Source organism: Elephantulus edwardii, unplaced genomic scaffold (genome assembly GCF_000299155.1).
Source record: "Elephantulus edwardii isolate Elephantulus edwardi_28Jun2011 unplaced genomic scaffold, EleEdw1.0 scaffold00064, whole genome shotgun sequence".
In the NCBI taxonomy this organism is placed as follows: domain Eukaryota; kingdom Metazoa; phylum Chordata; class Mammalia; order Macroscelidea; family Macroscelididae; genus Elephantulus; species Elephantulus edwardii.
The window spans coordinates 296,650-302,590 of NW_006399814.1; the positions used below are offsets into that span (position 1 = coordinate 296,650).

A 5,941-nucleotide genomic window follows, 5' to 3' on the forward strand; every position below is an offset into this window, starting at 1 on the left:
CTTCCCAATGTCAGCCACAATTTGTTGTGATCCTCACAGTCAAATGCCTTTGCACAGTCAATAAAGCACAAGTAGATATTCTTCTGGTATCCTCTGCTTTTATTCAAGATCTGTCTGACATCAGCAATGATATCACTGGTGCCATGGCCTCTTCTAATTCCGGCTTGAATTTCTGGCAGTCCTCTGTTGATGTACTAATCTTAATATCACATGCAAGCAAAATATTGCTAAAGATCATCCAAACACAGCTAGAACAGAACATAGACAGTGAACTGCCAGAAGTTCAAGTGGAGTTTGAATGAGTTTGTACCAACAGTTGGTACCAGCAATCAAGAAATCAAAAGATATGGTGTATCGGGCAAGTCCACTATTAGGGACCTCTCCAAAATACTGAAGAGCAGTGATGTTAGTTGAAGACTAAAGTGCACCTGCTTCAGGCCATGGTTTTTTCAATAACTTGCTATGCCTCTAAGAGTTAGACAATGAATAAGGAGATAGAAGAAGAATTGATACCTTTGAGCTGTGGTACTGGAGAAGACTCTCACGGAAAGTGCAGCCAGAATGTTTCTTGGAAGCAAGGATGGTGAAGTTTTGTCTCAGATACTTAGGGCATGTTGCTAGATGAGGCCATTATGTGGAAAGGGATATCATGCTTGGAAAGGTGGAGGGGTCAGTGAAAAAGGGTAAGACCCTCAATGAGATTGACCCAGTGACTGCAGCAATGGGCTTGAGTGAGTTAGAAATGATGAGGATGGTACAGGACAGGATAGAGTTCAGATCAATTTTCATAGAATTGCTACAAGTTGTACTTGACTTGATGGCATCTACCAACTGGAGGGCTCAAGCTGACCAAGGCAGAAGCCTCCTGGGTTAAGACAAAACAAATACCTTGATTCTCATGCTGAAGCTGTCTTCTGATAAAGATGTAGTTATAAAAACAGGGAACATTTTTTCTCTTGTCCATCTGCCCAAGATGCCAAAGGGAAAGAAGGCCAAGAGGAAGAAGATGGCCCAGGTGCCCACCATGATCAAGAAGCAGGAGGCCAAGAAGGTGGTGAATCCGCTCTTGGTGAAAAGACCCAAAAACTTTGGCATCAGGCAGGACATCCAACCTTACCCACTTTGTCAAATGGCCCCGCTACATCGGACTGCAGCGGCAGAGGGCAGTCCTCTACAAATGACTCAAGGTGCCACTCACCATTAACCAGTTCACCCAGGCCTTGGACTGCCAGACTGCTACTCAGCTCCTGAAGGTGGCCCACAAGTACTGACCAGAGATAAAGAAGGAGAAGCAGAGGCTGTTGGCCCAGGCTGAAAAGAAGGCTGCTGGCAAAGAAGACACCCCCACAAGAGACCCCCGTCCTCCGTGTCGGGGTGAATACAGTCACCACCCTGACAGAGAACAAGGAGGCCCCACTGGTGGTGATCGCACACAACATGGACCCCATTCTTCCTGCTGACCTGTGTCATAAAATAGGTGTTCCCTACTGCATCATCAAGGGCAAGGCCAGGCTGGGCTGCCTCATCCAATGGAAGACTGGCACCACTGTTGACTTCATGCAGGTGAATCAGGAAGATAAAGGTGCTCTGGCGAAGCTGGTAGAAGCCATTAGGACCAATTACAATGACAGATATGATGAGATCCACCACCACTGGGGAGGCAACGTCCTGGGGTCCAAGCCAGTGCCCCACATCACCAAGCTGGAGAAGGCCAAGCCAAGGAACTTACCACCAAATTGGGCTGATGTATACACTGACTTTTCTGTACATAAGAATAAACTTATTCTGCCATCTGCAAAAAAATGAAAACCAATAAAAACCATGAGTTCAGTTTATACATTTTACTCCTTATATAATGAAAAACTGCAATGAAAACTACAGGTTGTGAGGACATTTAACCATGAATTCATCTCCCCTTACCTCTTAATTAAGGAAAACCTTGAGTAGCTCATTCTGATCACCCTGCATGTTCCTGCTTGCCAGAGAAAGTGAAACAAACAACAACTGCAACATGATGATGGAAGCAATGCTATCAGTATTCAAATAGCAGCAGTGTCACCCATGGTGAACAAGCTTCAGTGAAACTTCCAAATTAAGACAGACTAAGAAGCAGGATTAGCCATCTACTTCTGAAACACAGGCCTTCAAAAACCTTATGAACAACTGAGGAGCCATGTTAGATATGGCACTGGAAGTAGAGCCCTCAGACTGAAAGACACTAAATAAATGAGGGGAATCAGCTTCAAACATCCTTAATAATTGTAACCTGGAATGAACGAAATATGAATCTAGGAAAATTGGAAATGATAAAAAATAGAACGCATAAAATACTACATTCTAGGTATAAGCCAGCTGAGAGGAACTGGCATTAGCCACTCTGAATCAGACAATTATGTTGTTCTTGTTGTTGTTATGTGCCGTCGAGTCACCTGTGACTCATAGCGACCCTATGTACAACAGCCCTAAACTCCGCTCTGTCCTGTGCCAATCGCACTGTCTCTGACACTCCTATCCCGATTATCCCAGTCACTGAATCAATCCACCTCATAGAGGGCCTTCCTCTCCTGCGCCGTCCCTCCACCCTCCCAAGCATGATGTCCCTCTCCAAGGACCGGTCTCTCCTCACTACATGTCCGAAGTAAGTTAGACGGAGCCTCAGAATCCTTGCCTCCAAGGAGCCACCCGGTTTAACCCTCTCCAGGACAAATCTATTTGTTTTCCTAGCAGTCCATGGTATTCTCAGTACTCTTCTCCAGCACCACAGCTCAAAGGCATCAATTCTCCTTCTATCCTCCTTGGTCATTGTCCAACTCTCTGATGCATAACAGGTGATTGCGAAGACCATGGCCTGTATCAGACGCACCTTAGTCTCCAGAGAGACACCACTGCTCTTCAGCACTTTGGAGAGGTCCCTAACAGCAGACTTTCCCATGGCAATGCGCCTTTTAATTTCCTGGCTGCTGGTGCCAAGACTGTTGACTATGGAGCCAAGCAAACTAAAGCTGTGTACAATCTCAATCTCTTCACCATCCATCCTGATGCTGCCGATTGGACAATATAAAAAAATAGAATAAAAAAATCAAGGGAGAATGGTGTTGTATTTATAGTCAAAAGGTTATTTCAAGGTCCATCCTGAAGTACAATGCTATAAGCAACAGTATATTCTATCTATACATGTACAAAGAAAACCTAACATAATTATTATTCAAATTAATAAACACACCAACAACTAAAGTCAAAGATGAGAAAATTGAGGATTTTACCAACCTTTGCAGTCTGAAATAGATCCAATATGCAATCAAGGTTCATTAATAAAAATTGGTGACTGGAATGCAAAAGACGGAAACAAAAGATGGAATGGTAGTCATAAATTACATATAGACTTGGTGGCAGAATACGGCTGGAGATTGAACATTTAATTTTATACAATAAATTATTTTTTTATTTATTGTAAATACCCTTTTTAAAATACACAAACGGAACTACACACATGGACCTCTCCTAATGAACTACACTGGAATCAGGTTGACTACATCTGTAGGAAGAATCACTGGAGTAGCTCATTATCAGCAATCAAAACCAGGCCAGGTGCCGACTATGAAACAGACCATCATTTACACATGTGAAAGTTCCAATTAAAGTGGAAAAAAATTTAAAACAAGTCCACAAAGACCAAATATGACTTTATAAGTCTATCTCATCTAAAGTTAAAAATCATCTCCAGAATAGGTTTGAGGCACTGAATACTAATAGTTGAAGACCAGATAAATTTGGAATGACATCAAGGACATCATGCAAGAAGAAAAGTGAGAAAGAAAAGATCAAAATAGATGTCAGAAGTGGCTGAAAATTTCATTAGAAGCCAAAACAAAGGGAAGTAATGGCAAAATAAAGTGATGAACAGAAGATATCAAAGGGCAACTCAAGAAGACAAAGAATGACAAAGAAATGTGCAATGGGCTGGACTCAGAAAATAAAGGGAAGAACTTGCTTAGCATTTCTCAAGTTTGAACAAATGGAGAAGCAATTTCAAGATGCATAGAAGTAGTTGAAAAGATCCTAACTGGGATCAAGTGCACCATGGTAGTTAACACTTTGGAGAGATCCTTGATAGCACATTTTCCCAATGCAACATGTCTTTTGACTGCTGGTACCAAGAGCGTTGACTCTGGATCCAAATAAGATTAAATTATGGACAATTTCAATCTTTTCTCCTTCTATCATGATGTTGCTTTTGGTCCACTGGTTAAGAATTGTTGCTTTTATCTTTCTCCACTCAGGAAGAACCAGTCACTGGATAAGGACATCATGCTTGGAAGGGTGGAGGACCAGGGCAGGAGAGGAAGACCCCAGATGAAATGGATTGACATGGTAACTGGGGCAATGGTTGGTAGGTGGTCAGAGTCAGGGAGACTGGCTCAGGATAGGATACAGTTCAGGGCTACTGTGCATAGGATCACAGGTGATTTGATGACACATGTAACAATTACTGTTACAAATTAATTCTCTTACTGTCTCATTTGGGGGGGGGGCATTATTAACTTTTCAGATTCAATCCTGCTAAACTAACTGGCCACCTATCGAAGTAGATCCTTAACACTTTAATCTTTAAACCTAGTACACAGCCATAGTAATAAAAATAGCATGGTACCGGTACAGCAAAAGACATGGACAGTGGAAAAGAAATGAGAACCTAGAAATCAACCCATCTACCTGTGGTCAACTGATCTTTGACACGGAGACAAAATATATTTGGAAAGGAAATGATAGCCTCTTTATCAAATGATTCTGGCAAATTGGACCTCTATCTACAGAAACTTTGGTGACCTAGTGATAAGAATTTGCACTACAATTTGAAAGGCACATGTTTCAAATCCACAAGTTGCTCCATGTGAAAGGATGGGAAATATCTTCCCATGTTATTTACTGCCTCTGAAAGCCCACTGAAGGGCCACCTATGAGCCAACAGTACACAACAACAGCATCTGCAGAAAATGGAAAAGTTTCACACCTCACAACATTCACAAAAACTAATTCAAGGTGGGCCAGGGACTTAACGGTAAAAAGCAAAACTATAAAGACCATAAGAGAAAAATGGGAACAAGCTTAGAAATCCTGATAAATGGCATGAATAGACTTTCAAGCCCAACCAAAAATCCACAACTAGGAGAGGATAAAATAGGTAAATTCTTGATGTTATTGTTATGTGCCACTGAGTTGATTTTGACTCACAGAGACCCTATGACTCTCACAAGAGTCAACTAATCTTCCTACCAAAATCAGGAAATGTGATGCCTCCTGGTTTGTTTTAATTTCATTGGAACTTTGTTTATTCAGGGATTATTTCCCACTCAGATTAAGATGAAACAGCCTTTTTCATCTCCTTGAAAATGGCACTATTATCTGTATTGGGATGTACTAGCCTGTAGATTGCTTTTCACGGAATTGGCATTTTCACAAAGTTGAGTCTTCCCATTCATGAAGGTGTTAAATCAAAGAACTGAACAGAAAATTTCAAAAGGCAGCTTGGGATGACAAAGCAAGATATTATAATGAAATGTGCAGAGAGCTGACGTCAGAAAATCAAAAGGGCCAGACTCGCTCAGCGTTTCTTAAGCTGAAGAAGTTGAAAAACAAATTCAAGCCACGGGTGGCAATACTTAAAGATAGTTTGGGTAGAATGTTGAATGATCCAGGAAGTATCAAGAGAAGATAGAAGGAATACACAGAGTCACTGTATCAGAAGGAACTGGCTTACACAGAGGAATTTCATGAAATAACATATGAGCAAGAACCTATGGTGATGAAGGAGGAAGTTCAAGTTGCTCTAAAGGAATTGGCAAAAAACAAGGCTCCAGGAGTTGATGGCATACCAATTGATTTATTTCAACAAAAAGACACTGCCCTGGATGTGCTCAATAACCGGAAACCTGGAGGACAG

General features: G+C 41.6%; 1 pseudogene; it reads left to right on the top strand.

Moving 5' to 3' along the window:
* Positions 1-973: 973 nt before the first annotated feature.
* Positions 974-1,745, top strand: LOC102873631 (annotated as a pseudogene).
* The last annotated feature ends 4,196 nt before the right edge of the window (positions 1,746-5,941 follow it).